This window comes from Bactrocera oleae, chromosome 2, assembly GCF_042242935.1.
Source record: "Bactrocera oleae isolate idBacOlea1 chromosome 2, idBacOlea1, whole genome shotgun sequence".
Classification (NCBI taxonomy): Eukaryota; Metazoa; Arthropoda; class Insecta; order Diptera; family Tephritidae; genus Bactrocera; species Bactrocera oleae.
The window spans coordinates 84,842,037-84,858,901 of record NC_091536.1 but is presented as its reverse complement, the minus strand read 5'-3'; the positions used below and the strand labels follow the sequence as shown (position 1 = coordinate 84,858,901).

Genomic DNA, 16,865 nt, shown 5'->3' with positions numbered 1-16,865 from the left:
ACAAAAAAGCTCGTCAATTGCCTTCATCGTTTTGCTTAAAAGCTCTCCAGTAGTAAAGCTAGACTTTATACCAGTAGAATGAAATCTTTCCAATAGTGGTTTTAGTAATTTGTATTTCAAGTAGTATAAGTGTGATCGGGTTACTCCTACATAATGTTAGAAAGACAAGATTTCATACTAAAAAACATCTGTTTTGTGATTGAACACAGATGAAAACTTTATAAAGACAACCGCACGCAAAATGCTCGTCGTCGAATCAGGGTGAGCCAAGCTAGGATTGAAGGACAGGAAGCTTTTGGTGGAACTGGCAAGAAATAGTCTACTAAAAGTTGCTCAATTACGCCCAAATTTTTAATTTGCATCTGCATTCTCAACAATTGGATCATCTGAAAGAAACAATCGGCCAGCTTTGGCCATTAGAAGAGGCAACAAGGTACATCAGGACATCGCTAGACCACGCACATCGATAGTGACTCGCCAGAAGCTTCAGAAGCATAGTTGAGTGGTTTCTTATGCATCCAAATATAGTTTAGATTTAGCAAAAGGCGATTACATAGACAGCAATACGTAGGCTGTCTAAAGCGAACGATTTTGCTGGGAAAAAATTCGCCTCAAAAAAAATTTGAGAAAATCTGACTCCCAGTTTTCTGCTGAGAGGAATGTGGTTTCTATGAGAGTAGCATTTGTAAACTGCTTCCAACCTGGCAGAAAAGTGAAGGTAATTGACTTAAATCAGAACATTCTAACTATGCCAAATAAAATCGTAAATTTAAGCCAAAATAAATGGATATATTTTTACTATAGCTTAAATTTTTTTTCTTTTTTAAGCATTTCTAACCTCAAATATAATGACAAAAATCTTTATGCAACCGCTAGACCTCCCAAGGTGATTGTTAAAACTATTCGAAATAACTGTATTTATAGAAACTTTGTCAAATAATAGTTTATACACAAACAACAACAATAAAAGGCGGTGAACGGCGCAACCAATAGTTATTACCCATCATTTAGATAAAAGTTAGTTAAACACAAAAACGACAAATTGATGCTGATCGAAGGCGATTCATCCTTTTATTAGACACAATGCTATATAGACGTATGTAAAGTGCGCTAGTAAATTTCTAGCGCCGATAAAATTTAAATTGAATTTCAAATTTACGACAAAAAACTTTTCCATGTGCTTCTATTTAAGTGCCATTAAAGTGATACCAATCGATGTACTGACGCAGCAACAATAAAAAAAAAAACAAAAAATATTAACTTCGGTAGCACCGAAGCTGTAATACCCTTCACATACAAAGGTTCCTTACACGAACTTGATTCCGATCGTACAATGTGTATGGAAGCTATATGTTATGGTGATCTGATCTAAACAATTTCTTCAGAGAATACATTGTTGCTTTAGAAAATAATTAATGCCAAATTTCGTGAAGAAACCTCGGCAAATAAAAAAGTTTCCCATACAAGCACTTGATTTCGATTATTCTGTTTGGATGACAGCTATATGCTATAATGGTCCGACATCGGCCGTTCCGTCAAATGAGGAGCTTCTTAAGGAGAAGAGGACACGCGCAAAATTCCAGGTTTATACCTTTAAAACTGAGGGACTATTTCGTATATATACAGACATCATCATGCTGATTATATATGTATATATTTTGTAGGGTATCCGACATTTCCTTCTGGGTGTTACAAACTTCGTGGCAAATTTAATATACCTTGTTCAGGGTTTAGTTAAATAGAAACTTATATATGTATGTGTGATGTGGTTGTTTATTGTGGCATATTTGCTGCCAACCGCAGTTATAGGCAATTTCTTTATCTCTTTTTGATTATTCTCAATTTTCTGAAAACAACAGTTAGTATGTCGCTCAACCTTTCGCAGGTTTTTATTGCAGAATTTCGAGTGTCATTGTGACTTGTGGAATTCAAGTTGCTCTGCACAATTTTACACAACCCACACCCGCAGCGGTAATGAAACTTTTTAAAACGCTGGGTGGCGTCTGCTGGAAGGCAACAAGACTGTTGCAATAGAAATTCGAAATATAAAGTAAAATAAATACTCAAAAATATTGTCTTTACATATTTACAAAGTAGCATGCCATTCATAGACTAGATATTTATCTAGGCGCATAAATATTACGGGCTTGTGCGGGCGCTAGGCAGCTGGATTAAGGGAGTTGCAAACGGTGCGGCACAAACACACAAATCAAATAGCAAGTAGATAGATGAGTGCAGCGGGTAATCTAGTGTATCTGTTGTTGGTAAACACGCACACACACACACACATACACACACTTACATAAATACATGTGTGTACATGGGAACTTTATCAATTTGTGTTTTGTATTTATTTCCCGCTTGTTTGTTGCATAAACCAACTGTCGGTGGCTGCCGCTGTATTCTAAACAAATTTTCCAAATCAATATTTGAGGAATGTGTTTTGAATGTGAAATGTGATTGGGTTCATGCCAACAAACACACACACATATATACACACTCAAATATATATGGCATAGCTCCGTAGGCACATCAGCGTAGCTGGCAGCAGGCAGCAGGCGCTGTGACATCACAAAAAATGTCGAGGCAAAATGACAATGGCGACAACGAAAGGATTGCGCACGATTGTTGCCACAAATTGTTGAATTGTTGTGCGCCAGAGGCTTAGTGTGTGTCAAACTGACATATGAGTTTGGTGGCAGTAGTTATTTTTCAGCACACATACTGATATACTTCCGTAAGCGTACGAATGAAGTCATGTGCGCAAATTTTTCCTCTCTATAGAATCAGTTTAATGTAGACAAACTCTCTGCTGTTGCTGTTTCATGGTGGAAGTATTACATAATACTTGTAGTTCACGTTTTTTCATCTGAAAATCTAATTTTGGTTAGTAAATTTTCTCTTAAATCAGATCAGTGGCCAAAATTCAAAGGAGCCTTACAACTCAGCTGGACCAGGAGTAGACCACAGTTAAGCTAACATAACAAAGCCTTCTCTAGTAACAGTTTACTCCGTAGTTTTTATATATTTTTACATTTTGTTATGCAAATTAAGCTGCACGTCTAGTGTGCAATTTAAAAAATTGATTTTCTTCATATTTCGATTTAAAAAAGGCCATACTAAATTAAGACCATATTAAAATATATTTGCAACAAGTTTTTCATTAATTTTTGAGTTACAGCCTTCTAAAGTGTAGCCCTTCATTTCAAGCAGCTCCAACAGCTTACCTTTAAACGCGTTTCTAATAGCTATAAGCAAGCCAAAAAGGACTGAAAATTTGGTAAAATTCAACTTATTTTAAATGCCGCCGTTTTGTCAATTTTTGATTTTTTTACCAGCGTAAGCCAATATCAATATCTTTTAGTGGAAAATTAATATTTTTAAGTTCCTTCCACGAAGAAGCCCATAATCCAAACAGTAATGGAGATCACGTGTAACTCGAGAAATATTTAATTTTATACTTCAAAAATTAGGCTGTGTACTCGTAAATTATGTAAAAGTTTAAGCCTAAAACAATTGATACAGTATTTAAGTATTTAAAAATCGTTTTTTAGGCTGCCACACCACATATGTAGGCGTGCTCTTTAACCTTGCCACGAGTTATCTTAGCGTGATAAGCATAAAATGTGGGTTACATTTTGGATAATATTTTATGTAGCTTTATCTAACGTTCGGTGCAGCTGGTATAACTCAAATAGACTGCCATAAATAAGGATATAGAATAGAGCAGACAGTTCATGCGCTTTATAGCGGCGTAGCCATACTCTTCGGTACCATACCATAGTTCAACCGTACAACTTTATGGTTGCTTTAAAATTAAAAACTTTTGACACGATATATAATATATAACTAGTAGAGCAGTTTCGCCTGCTTATAGATAAAAAAATATATAAATATATATTTCTGTTTAATATAAAATTGGCAGAGATAAAAAAAGTCTTTAGAATATCGTAGATAACAAATATCACCAAATCGGAAGTAATTTTGACTTCGAAGAGTATATCATTCATGCTAACAGATTTAATGGGTGGTAGCACAAAACATCACTAATAACGGGTGTTTTTTTTCGAGGTATAGAACTTTAAGTTGGCATTACTGTTCAAGATGGCGACCGATTTACCAGCTGTCAAGAGATTTATTCTTAGTTTGGCTTGGCAATTCATCATGAATAGACTTACGCCTGAACAACGCTTGCAAATAGTGCAATTTTATTTCGAAAGTAATGGTTCTGTGCGGAATACGTTTTGCGAACTACGTTCATTTTATCGTATGATGCGATGAAGCGCACTTCTGGTTGAATGGCTACGTCAGCAAACAACACTGCCGCATTTCGTGTGAAGCTAATCTTCAAGTGTATGACTATGTGAAAAGCTGACTATGTGAAAAGCTGACTGTTTGATGCGCTTTATGAGCTGGTTTAATCATTGGTCCGTACTTCTTCAAAAACGATAATGGCCAGAACGTTACAATCAATGGTGATCGGTATACTTGTAGAGCCATGATCACTAACTTTTTCATTACTGAATTGAACAACCATGATGTCCAGGAGCTGTGATTCCAACAAGACGACACAACATGTCACACAACTCGTGCCATAATTGATTTATTGAAAAACACGTTTGGTGATCGCCTAATTTCACGTTTTGGACTTGTGAATTGGACTCCAAGATCTTGTGATTTAACACCGCTAGACTACTTTCTGTGGGGTTATGTAAAGTCATTGGTCTATGCGCATAAGCTAAAAACGCTTGAGCATTTGGAAAACAACATTCGCCGTGTTATTGCCGATATACGACCACAAATGTTGGAATAAGTCATCGAAAATAGGACGTCGAGATTGGACTACATCCGAGCCAACCGTGGCGGTCATATGTCAGAAATCATATTTAAAATGTAATGCCACAAGATTATCTTTCGGATAAATACAAGTCATGTCATCGAATCGTTGTTTTATTGCAATTTAAAGTTCTATATCTCTAAAAAAAACACCCTTTACAATGCTTCTGCCAATTTCATTAAGCCGCCGATTTACGCAGTCTATTTCTAAAATACTACATTCGTATATCATCTGTTCGTATATTTTTTTTGTATATTTACTCTGGAAAGGAGCCCATTTAATATGTGTATTGAAAATTGTACCAAATTGACCCTTAACCGCGCCAAAAATCATCAGTAGGGTAAAGATGAATAGATTCTCTATTAAAACTGTCACCACCAACCCAAAAGCCCATTTTCATGAGTTAAGGCAAGGTTTGAAATTATGTATGCACACGCACATATCTACATATTAGATTTATGTATGTGTCTAGCTGCTGGTGCGCCTGCTGTGAGGTGTTGCAAGCAGGAACGATTCATTTTTTTCGCACACAAATAAATTTGGCGCATTAATTTTTAAAGCTTACACGCATAAGCGCCCCACAATTTTCATATTTACTGCACAAACTTACAAACATATGCAAACTGGCGTGCTGACTGCTGGCGTAAATTCGTAAATCCGGCCGAGCGGATAAATATAGTAACGCAGGTCCTTTGTGGCGCATAAACAACAGTACCAAGTTCCCCAATCGAGCAAACTGCCATATATGCTTGTGTACTCGTATATCTGAGTGTGTATGAGTATATTTAATATGATACATCTATGTACTTATTTGTGCTTGCTGTGGCTGCCGCTGCTTTGGGATTTGTTTACAATTGTTGTTGTTTATTGTTTGTAGTAAATTTTAGTTTCGAAAATGTTTGCCTTATTTCGGGCTGACTACATGAAGCTCCGATATGTAGTAGCCTTTGGCATTGAAGCGCGTTCACGCCAGGCCAGTGTGGTGGGCGTGTGCGTAAAGTGCACTTGAGTAGGCGTGCCGTTGTTAGGAAATGTATTTGTGCTAAATTACGTGCGTGTATTTGCTGCCATATATTTATGTATGTGTGTATGTATGAACACTTTCACACACATTTATGACTCTTCAATGGGTTCGACAAGTGAGCGTGGCCTTAGCGTGGCCTCAACGCTGCCATTACCAAAGTCGAGAGTCCGTTTTCGCACTTTTTAATTTTTAACGCCTACATGCATATATATATATACAAATTTACGTATATGTATGTGGGGTCATGCATAACACAGACATCTACTTGCCCACCATCGGGGCCGGAAACCCCAAAGCGCGGCGCGTGTCTGCTGTGGCAGTGAGTGCAGCATCTCCAGCGAGTTTTGTTATTTGTGTACACATGTACTTGTGTTTGTTTGTTTGTTTGCCAAAATCCTTTCAAATTGTACATAAATAAGCGGGAAAATAAATAATTGACAAAAAGTACAACAAACATTTGTATGCTGGAAAATTGTGTTGCAAAAACAAAAAAAAACAGCGTTGTTTTCATGTGTATAACACATTCCTTTCGAAAAAAGGTGAAATCTAACCTTAAAATTTTTAAAACATTTCTAGAAAGGGGAGCTGGCAAATGATGTATCTAAAATTACGGAATATAATAATGTTCGCTGCAATATATTCAAATATATCTTAAAATTTTAAAATTTATTTTATCTCTCACTTCCATAGAAATAACTGTATACTTCAGATTGTGTGGCCTACGATCCATTGTTTGTAGTTCCTTAAAGTACGGGATTATGTGAGTTGTTAATCTTTGAGACGAACAGTCTGCGGCTGAGATCCTTGTGTAGACCAATCAAGTAATACTATCAATATCAGCAACTAAATTAATATATACTAAATCGATGGTGAGTTTGCGACCGATAAATTGCGAATCAGCTTTCCGTATTTACCGGACATAACGATCATCGAGGACAGTCTAATTTTCAAAGCCAAAAAAGTGGCTTCAGAGGGAGACTTTTAGTTTTAAAGAAGAAAGATTTAGTCAGCAGACTTTCTTCATAACAAGTGATAATTTTTACTACCAGAACAATTGAACGGTACAATCATCTATAGTCAAGATAGAATTATAGTATAGAAATTTATTTACCTCCCCAGGTACATGGTGAGTGGGAAGCAGCTCTATAATACTTTACAAGTTTCCATTAACTGTGCTGGCCAGATTATGTCGTTCCTATGGGTACAAAAGGAAGTACGAAAAAAATGCTTCTGCACTGTCCCAAATGGGTTAAGATTTATAACCACGTTGACATGCATGTATTGGAGCTTCAAAAAATGTTTACGTTTTACGAGCTTGGGTCTGAAACGCACCGAGAAAAGTCTCTACATTGAAACTCAAAGTTAAATCAATGTGTAAAATTAAAACTTTTTTTTTTGAATAATTATAATCGCCAGGCAAGGTATTATCCCTGAACAGGGGGTGTATTAAGTTTTCCATGAATCTGTCTGTAAATCAGAAAAAAAAGGCGCAGGCTCTTTAATGTGTATATGAATATAACTAATCAGCATGAAGAGCCGAGTCGACTTAGCTATGTCCGTCTGTGTGTCCGTCTATATGTGAACTAGTACATCAGTTTTTGAGATGTCCATCAGAAACTTTTCACGCGCTTTTTCTTCCTCAGAAAGCTACTAATTCATCGGAACCACTAATACCAGATTAACTAATATCGGATTATAGCATATGTGTATGTATGCAGCTGCCCTATAAATTGATCTATAAAAACTAAGTCATTGTATGGAAAACTTTTTATTTGTGAGTTATAGCATTTGTTACCAAATTACGTTACAACATTCACAACAACACTTAAATGGTATATATTCAATATATTTATGTAAGTATGTATATAAATATTATGAAACACTATATATGTACATATATAATATATAAACATATGTACGCAAACATAACGGTCACACGTTGCCGATATATTACACTTGTATCTGTATGTAACAGCTTATATGAACACACAAAAAGCTCAATGAAGGACTGATGAACGCCCATAGAGAATTCCAACAAAGTCACACACATACAGGTGTACAAATATAATATATTATATTAGTATGTATGTTTACAAAAAAAGGTAAGCGGCGGCATTTTAGATCTATAGCTGAAAGAATGAATAAATGAATTGTGGGACAAGTGAACGAGCTGTCAAAGCACTAAAGGGCACAAAAAAAGGGCCGCAAAATGCGACGAGAGATTTTGATAGCGCCGTTTGGTTGCTTGGCCTGCAAAGAATTTACAAATGCTTAAATTAAGAAAGCTTTACGTTTATTTACACAATAAAAACCCCATTGAAATATGCCCTTTGTACATATGCATAGTCGTATATATGTATATTTAGTTGTGTGTGTGCATAAGCGGTGGCATACAAAATAATAAAATATTGTCGTTGCAACGTGGAAAAAAGCAATGGAGAACGATACTGAAGTAGAAAAACGAATGCATGTGTGCTTTCAGAGTGTGTGTGTGAACAAGCGTGCATATGTGAGCGGTTTAGAAACCGCTGTGTGCATGTATTTTTACAAATTTGTGGAACATGACCCCCAACCGGTGTGCCGCAGCTGCTGCTATGAATGCAAGTAATTCGAGATTTGCACATATATACCTCCGTAAACCTACACATATGTATAAATATAAAAAATATATATAAATATCCATGCTTTATTTAAATGAATTTAACTCTCTATGCGTCGAATTGAAATAGAAACTAAGAATGAGTGAGCTGCAAACTGCTCAAGGTTGCCAAGTGTCAGGGCTGAGCGCCAGGTTGGTAGCATATACAGTTCGACGCATTCAACGGTGCCTTGCATTAAGGCTGAGAAAACCTTGCGTTTGTAATTTTATGAAATTTTATATGAAAATATTAATATACATATGTCTATGTATAATTAAACTGATGTATTTTAAATAAAATCTTTTTATTTATATTTAATTGTACAAAGCTGTTTACAAGGGACTGACTATGCAGAAGAATAAGAAAAGTTGCATACATCTAGGCACACTAATACAGACACACGCATATGTGTTTAATTTTTGCAATTGAATTCGGTTGGTTTTGCTTAGTAAATCCAATTGCACTTCAAATTGAATAAATAAATGAATTTGAAAACTATTGTGTTGTGAAATATTTTTTTTTTTTGTATTTTTAGCTATTAAATTTTTCCGTTAGAATAACTGACATATTACTTTGTTTCGTTTTGTTAAATCCAATTTGATGATCAAATCGTATCAGCAACTAGATATTTTAACATAAATGTACTTTCTGACAATTTTTTTAATTTAAAATATCATAATTTCATTATTTTTTCCGATTTGTGGGACACATTTTTATACAAAAATATTTTTTTCAATAGTAAATTATTTTTCAATAACTTTAATTGAAATTTTAATTTATGCTGTAACGAAATATACGTGTCTAATTCCAGAGCTCTATCAAAAATTATTCTAAAAAAAAAATTGCGAGTTTTATAGTAATCTCTATTTTTCGCCACAAATATATGACGATTTTCATATATCTACAAATGGATCACCCCTTCTTTAGATAATAATCGCACTTAACATATCTTCGTAGTAGAATACTATTCCATTAGTTATACCTTCGGAGTTATAAAGTATGTTAATATCAGAATGAAGAGAGTTGTGTATTTTCAACAACTTAATTTTGCTCTGTGTCATTAAGATTAGTTTTAAATATTCGCATATTAATCTTTAGTATTTTATCTCAAAGACTTCCAGAATATTACTTTCGTAGCAAGCGAATGTCCATACGCAAAACCATCAGATATCATGGAATATATAAATAAGTATACAAATCTTTATAAAACTTCTTGAACACCTTTAGTTAGAACAGATAATAATGCGTTTGGAATTTCCCGAATAAGCCGTACATTAATTTCTTCTTCATAATTTCTATAGAAGTTAAAATTTGTTCATCTTTCATTTCTACTCCATAGTTTCAATAGAATGTGATATTTGTTTATATTCTCAAAGAACAAAATTATGTAACAGTTTTTAAGCAACAATCTTAATTGAATAAATTTACCTTTCTATGCGTCGAATTGAAATAGAAATTAAGAACGAGTGTACTAGTTGAAGAACTGCTCCCTTTGAGGATCAGTAATCATTTTAGTAACTCATGAGTTTTAAGGCGTCAGCACTGTTTCAGCGATTATACTATCGTGTTAAAATCTCTCCGATTCCCAGAAAGAAACAATACCAGCTGCAGCAGTGACAGTTGTTCCAAAATACGAAATATAAGAAAGCGTAAAAAAAATGTTTCATTTTTGCGCTTGAGTTATTTTGACATTAAATTTGCTGTGTTTGATTTTACAATTAAAAGCAACAATGATCTTGACGCACGTTTGACTGACCTACAGTGGGCTCAGCTAACACTATTCATAAATTTTCTTATTTCTCTAGGTCTAGCAAAGTTTGGGTTAAATAAGAGTCGTTTTTGATATTTTTCAAAACTGGCCTGGGTGTGGGACCAAACCAATGGTTTTCCGTTTTCCAAAGTTAGTCTTAGAGAATATCGAAATGTTTACCTTCGAATTTCGAATTACGAAATTAAAGTGTGTAAGTTCCTAAAAATATAGGAACTCGTTATTATTCACGTTTTTCTCGTATTTCAAGAGTGTATAACATTTTTCGCTAAAGCTTATATGACAAATGCTATTAGGGGTCAAATTCAGGCTAGTACATATATTTGAAATAAAAATAAATTTTTTTAAAAGGGCCAACTTTAGTCGCTTAACGCATTTATCATATAAAATATTAAACACCATATAAATTAATAAAAAACGTGGATGATTGCGAAGTTTTTACTCTTCAAGAAACTTGTACACTCTAATTAATAATGCTATTTTCAAAAACCTCAATTTGGAAATTCGCAGCCAAATATCTCGATTTGAAAGCTAACTTCGAAAAGCGGAGGATTTGGTTTTTTGCCTACGACTTAATCTCTCGAAAAAATTGGCTTTATCCAATACCCAGAAAATAAATTTTCAAATTTTCTAGGAAGAAAATAACACTTATTTCATATACAATTATATAGGAGTAAAAATTTAATTTTAATTATTAATAAGAAAGAATCAATATGTAACTAAAATTGGTAAAATTTTGGCCGATTTTTTACCAATTCACTTTCACTGTTTATATCAGCATTGCTGACAATGATAATGTTGATGATTTTGATGGCGTGTCACTCACGCAGAACGCTCTCCATGAAAAATAGCAAAGTTGACAGCTGACAAGTGTTGTAGTTGTTCTGTCATTGTTGCAACATAAATATTGTGACTGGCACAAAACATGACAACTAAAAAAGTATAAGAACATTTACAAATTGTAGAAAAAGTAAGTGACAATAACAACAAGTAACAAGTAAAGAAGGACTAAGTTTGGGTGTAACCGAACATTTTATACTCTCGCAAGGTAAAGTGATATACGACATTTCCGTATGTATTTTAATTAAAAGTAGTAAGTATTTCAGCCATTATTTACAATTAGAAATAGAGTTTTTCGGAATTTTGTTAAGATTTCTAACATATTGCCCGGTAGATGCGGTATAGAGCCAACCGGCAGTTCGAAAATATTTGTATTACTGATTTGGGCTAAGGGAAGTATTGACCCGATTTTACTCATTTTCGGCAAAATGGCATGCTGTTGTCACAAAAATATTCTCACCAAATTTCAGTACTAAAACTCATAGATTAACCGATATGTTCGATAAAAAACAAGGCTCAATTGGTGTACACATATTTGGTGTCTGAGGCCTGTAGATATATACATTTAACCATTTAGAGAGAGGGGCCACGCCCGCTTTTTAAAAAATTAGCCCACAAGTGCTCCTTCCATACCGATTCCTTGCATCAAATCACAGTTTTTTAATTAAATGCTTAGTTATGGCATTTAACAGGGTTTCGTTTAATGGCGTTTTGTAAGCGTGGCAGTGGTCCGATAATGCTCATTTGCAACACCAATCCCCCTTGGATGCAAAGACATACGTGTACCGTGTTCAGCAATATATCTAAGTTTTATTTCAAGTTATCGCTTGCACGGACAGACGGAGAGACGGATAGATAGATACTCGGATTTCAACTCGTCTCGTCACCCTGATCATTTATATACATATGCATACATAACTCCACATCTATTTCTATTAGTTTTAGATTATACAAACAAACGTTAGGGGAATAAAGCTATTATACTCTGTGCAACATGTTACGAGAGTATAAGAATAGTGATGTGACAAAAAGTGATTAGACGATATATATTTTTTAACAATAGTTCAGAAGTTTTTAAGTTTCTGTGGATATTTGTATACCTAATTTACTAGGGTGGTACGTAAATACCATTTTTATGTATTATTTAATGTCAAGTATATGTATGTAATTTGGACTCCGATAGGAGATAATTGAAGTAGATTAGTTATGTATTATTGCTGCCTAACGACTTAATATGTGTTTAAGGAACACCCTAGCATTGAGAAATTCATGAACGAAAGTTGTAGTATTATCTTAAACTACGATTTAATGGGAAAATCGATTGCCTTAATTTCTACCCTTCTTTTATATATTTTTTGATAACCTAAAGCTATTAGTTAAGCTACTAGAATTTAATATTGAGTTTGCACTCTTTAAGTCCAACACTTGTATTAGCACACTGTTCCTATTCACGCACTCGCGCTCACTTAATCTACACGCAGCTCTTCAAAGATACAACGAACTCGCTACTCAGCAGTCGCAGCAGTCCGCAATGAGTACCACGCTCCCTCTCGCCGTTTGAACTTAATTCGTCGTACGCGTTGAATTAGCCGAAAAGTTTGCAGGCCACGTCGCCCCGGTCTCAGCATCAATTTCAGGAGGCTCTGTAAGTTTCTTTTTCGACACTTGTTCGAAGCTGCAGGAAGGGGCAAGAAAGGGGGTTATGGGTGTTTGTAGTTTCGCTTTCATAGGAATTTGTCACTTCTTCGAGTTGGTCATTGCGTATAAGTGTGTTGTATATACCTATTTGAGCGAATGTCGTTTGCCTTCGTTTGGTTTTTATTTTTTGCATGCGTTGCGTATTTTACGCACGTACATTTATGTCCTCGGAAATATGAAACGCTTTGTGATTTTTAATGAACTTAAGTGTGCGTAAGAGCGACGGCTCTAACTGCTGGACCATAGCTTGTGTATATCATATGTGGATCCAGATACATGTACAAACAAGCGGCACATACCTATGTATGTATAGTTTAATATACGAGAGAAGAATAAAAAACTACAGTAGCCGAAAGCGAGACGTGCAGCAAAAGGCCAAACAGAACGCCAATAAGAAATCGCTGCGAGCTCCGAAATGTCCCACTTGTTCGTGGTTTTGCCGCACACACACTTTTACATAATTTTACATAAAACCCGCCTATATAGTACCTCCAGCTTTTGTTGTGCAACTTTTGTTGCCGCTCCACTTTTTTCGTCCACACAGTGTGTGCTTTTCTCTCTCAAAGCGCCAGTTACTAAAGTAAGTTTTGCGGTGGACGCGCGCAATATCAGTCAATAGCCACTTTTTCAGCTCCGCAGCACACCATGTCGTGGTCACCAATATTTCGCGCTGAGCTCCCTCTTTACGCGCCGCACCCGCACCTCGGGCACTCGGACTGTTACTCTAATTGGACCGAAATTTAACGACTGAATGTCGCGTCGCGGTTTCGCTTGCAGTGCGACGGCTCAACTATTTGATGTTGTCGAAATATTGTACAATCGCTGGCTTGTTGTTGTGGTTGTTGTTTTTACAGCGTATATAATTCACGTGTTTTCGCAGTATATATGTGCATGTGGGTTTGTGTGTGCGTGTGCACTAATTAAAAGCATCGATTTTCGTTGGTCCGCTAGTTGGTTGTGCGTCACTTTGGACCACATCCAGGCAAGCCAATGCAATAACAGTAACTTTGTTGCCTGACGAGAGTGAATCAAGTATTTTTTCAGTACAGAAAATTAATGCCGACTTGCCAACTTTTGATGATAAATTTTAAAATACGTACGCGCCGCTCGGTACTCTTAATGACGCAGAAAGTAGATAATTAAGATGTTTTATCATGGTCAAGCAGTCTGTAATATTTATAATTTTTAGTTTTTTGTAGTTGAATGAAAATATAATTGTGTTCATCCAAGCCAGTTTGTACCTTTTTGTATTTGCGTTGTGATTTTAAGGTTTTAGGATTGACTTAAGTTTCGTGTCTTCAAGCTCAAGCTATTATCTAGTGTAACTGGAAGTTGAAGTTTTTACCATCAAATGAGCTCAAATCTCTATTTGAACGATCCATTGGTATATTTAATATAATTCCCACAACTTTTTAATGATGTAAATTAGAAACTAAGATCTTCGAATTACTTTAGGCGTATAAAAGTGTTCCCTTTTAAGTTATGCTATGTATGATCTGAAAGTGAACGTGTTAGTAAGAGATATACGGTAACCTATAGCTTAAAGTTTTCGTCACTTTATATATGTAGCAGCGGTTAGAGGATCTGAAAAGCTGAATTCTGCAATAAATACATCACTTAACAGTCTCTCGTGACAACTAACCTCAGATGATCGGTTATTGAACTGAAATCATTCGAAAAAAATTCTACTGATTATTTGAAAATAAAATTCTACAGTATGATCTGAGGTGATATCAAAACATAAAGCTGTAACATAATGGGAAAAAATCAGCTTCAAATTTTTATCTTTTTGATTTATTAAGTGTATGTTCTTAGAAATTAGCGACATTGCTATACATGTTTACTATATGACAGACTTTTAACTGAAATAGTAGATTTCATTAGAAAATAATTTAATTTTTTTTTAATAACTCCAAACACAATTTTTATTATCACGATTAATTGTTGCAATTTTCTATTTTTACAGATCGTGTTAATTGATAAATAGGACTTTGAACTTTTACTGCATATATCTTAAAGTCTACTGTTATTGGTAAGTACGAAATCATAACTAATTCACTAACATTGCATGTAGGTGGTTCAATTGATTACACAAGTATGTCCTACTGAACTGAGAAGTATATATTATACATATCATTACATCTTTTCTCTGCCTTAAAATTCAAAAACTACATTACTGTTAAAGTGCGTGATAGTTACCAGAAACTCGCATAATATTTTCGTTGATATTATATTGAAAATCCAAACCAAAAACTAACTCGTTACTTTGATATTCCCTCTTTGAGTGTGTGTGTGTGTTCTCGGTAAATATAATAAGTTCATTATTGCAGGCAACGTTTTATTTTTGCTGTTTATCGCAGCTTAACAATTCGTATAGAAAATATTGCCTACTTTAAGGATGCCATTGCATGAATTTATCAAGCAATACCGACGCATAGAAACAATATTGAGTAGATTAACTATTCGATCATACTTTCTGCTCATTATTGTCAAATTTTCAACATCGGTAACCTAACAAACTACCAAAAGTAGATATAGATTTCCTGCTGGGTGCGCTTTACCGCACCATATTCCAGGTGTTGTAGCTTGCTTTTGATGAATTTCGGTCAACCTTTTTGGTGCAAAGCAATTTTGGCCATTTATTTTAATCTTTATTGCTGCGCTGTTGTTGTTGCTGTGCCGAAAAGTTTTTGTTAAGGTTGCCAGCACTGCAACCGGGTCAGACGCTCATTTATTTGCTAGGATTTGCCTGCATTTGAAAGCATTCATCGAACCGTTCATGCATTCCTCCTATGTCTCTGTTGCCCTAACTAACACACACATTGAAACACATGTTAATAGGTGTATGAGTGTGTGTGTGTTTAGACGGAAATGTCCCTTTTCACTTACAAACGCATGTGAGCATTCAAATGCATTCATATGTGTGCGTGTGTGTATGTGTGCATATACATATAAATATAGTTGTTGCAGTAAGCTAGTCACTTTGGCTTCTAGTTTAGTTAGTTAGCACGGGCGTACAATGGGTAAATAGATCTTTCAGCTGCCATATAATACTTGACCACACACACATAGAAAGCACACACACACAAACACACCGTATTTGTTTCTTTGAATTCTGCGCTGGTGTTGATCTACTTTTGTGCATATATGACTCCGTTTCGGTCGTGTATGTGCGTTTATATAAATAAATGTGTGTATGTGTGTATGCCATGTGCATGTGGTTGTGCAATTTTATTTTGCTGCGGCCATCAGTTTGCCCTCAATATCCAATCAATGGCTCAAAAAGCTTTTGTTTCGTTAAATTGATTGAATTGTCTCTGTTACGTTGCTCTTTGTTGTTGTTGCTGTTGTTGTCGGCTGCTGGCTGCTGTAATATTCACTACAACATCGAAACGCACTATGCTGCTCGTAGGAAAATTAAAAATAAAAACATCGAACTATTTAACACAAATAAATAGTAAGCAATTCTGCATTTTGTTAAAATCTAAACAATGGAAATGTGTCCGATATGCCTTTGGTCAGTTGTGTGGAAAATGCAAAGCTTTTAGGAAGACTTAAATGCATGTTAAATTGAATTCAATTGGTTGTGGAAATAAGCGCCAGAGTTGCTGAGTCAAGGTAGAAATTATATCGAAAAAAAAATAAAATATATGCAGAGAAGGTTTGTTTAAGGTGGAAAGTGGAAATGAAGAAATTTTAAAATAAAGTTTTAGGAGTAAACTTAAAATCGTTAACAACATTTCTCTTTTTAATTGAGCTTGTACTTAAACGAAAACCAAGTCGGAGTCTCTCTGAGCAAAAAGTTAGAACAGTAACTGAGCAGGTAAAGATTTTGTGGAAAATACTTGGACTTGAATTTTATTATCATCAAAATATTTTGTTGTAATAAAAGTGGCAAGGCTGGATATAAATGTCAATATTTGAGTGCAAAATTGCTGTTGTTATATAAGAACTTTACTAATGTAAAGTAAGGAAATCAAGAAAACCGGTTACTAAATCTGAGAACGTGAGCGGCCAACGTTTTGCATCCTACGGAAGACGTTTTTCTAGGCACGTTCT

General features: G+C 35.0%; 1 protein-coding gene across 1 annotated transcript in view; it reads left to right on the top strand.

Annotated features, from left to right (window-relative positions):
* The window catches only part of beat-VI (beaten path VI), a 293,763-nt gene that overhangs the window by 78,182 nt on the left and 198,716 nt on the right, over positions 1–16,865 (top strand). Inside the window, exon 3 of the mRNA XM_070105889.1 lies at positions 14,773–14,838. The gene's annotated coding sequence lies outside the window, so the exon portion shown is untranslated. The remainder of the gene's footprint in view (positions 1–14,772; positions 14,839–16,865) is intronic.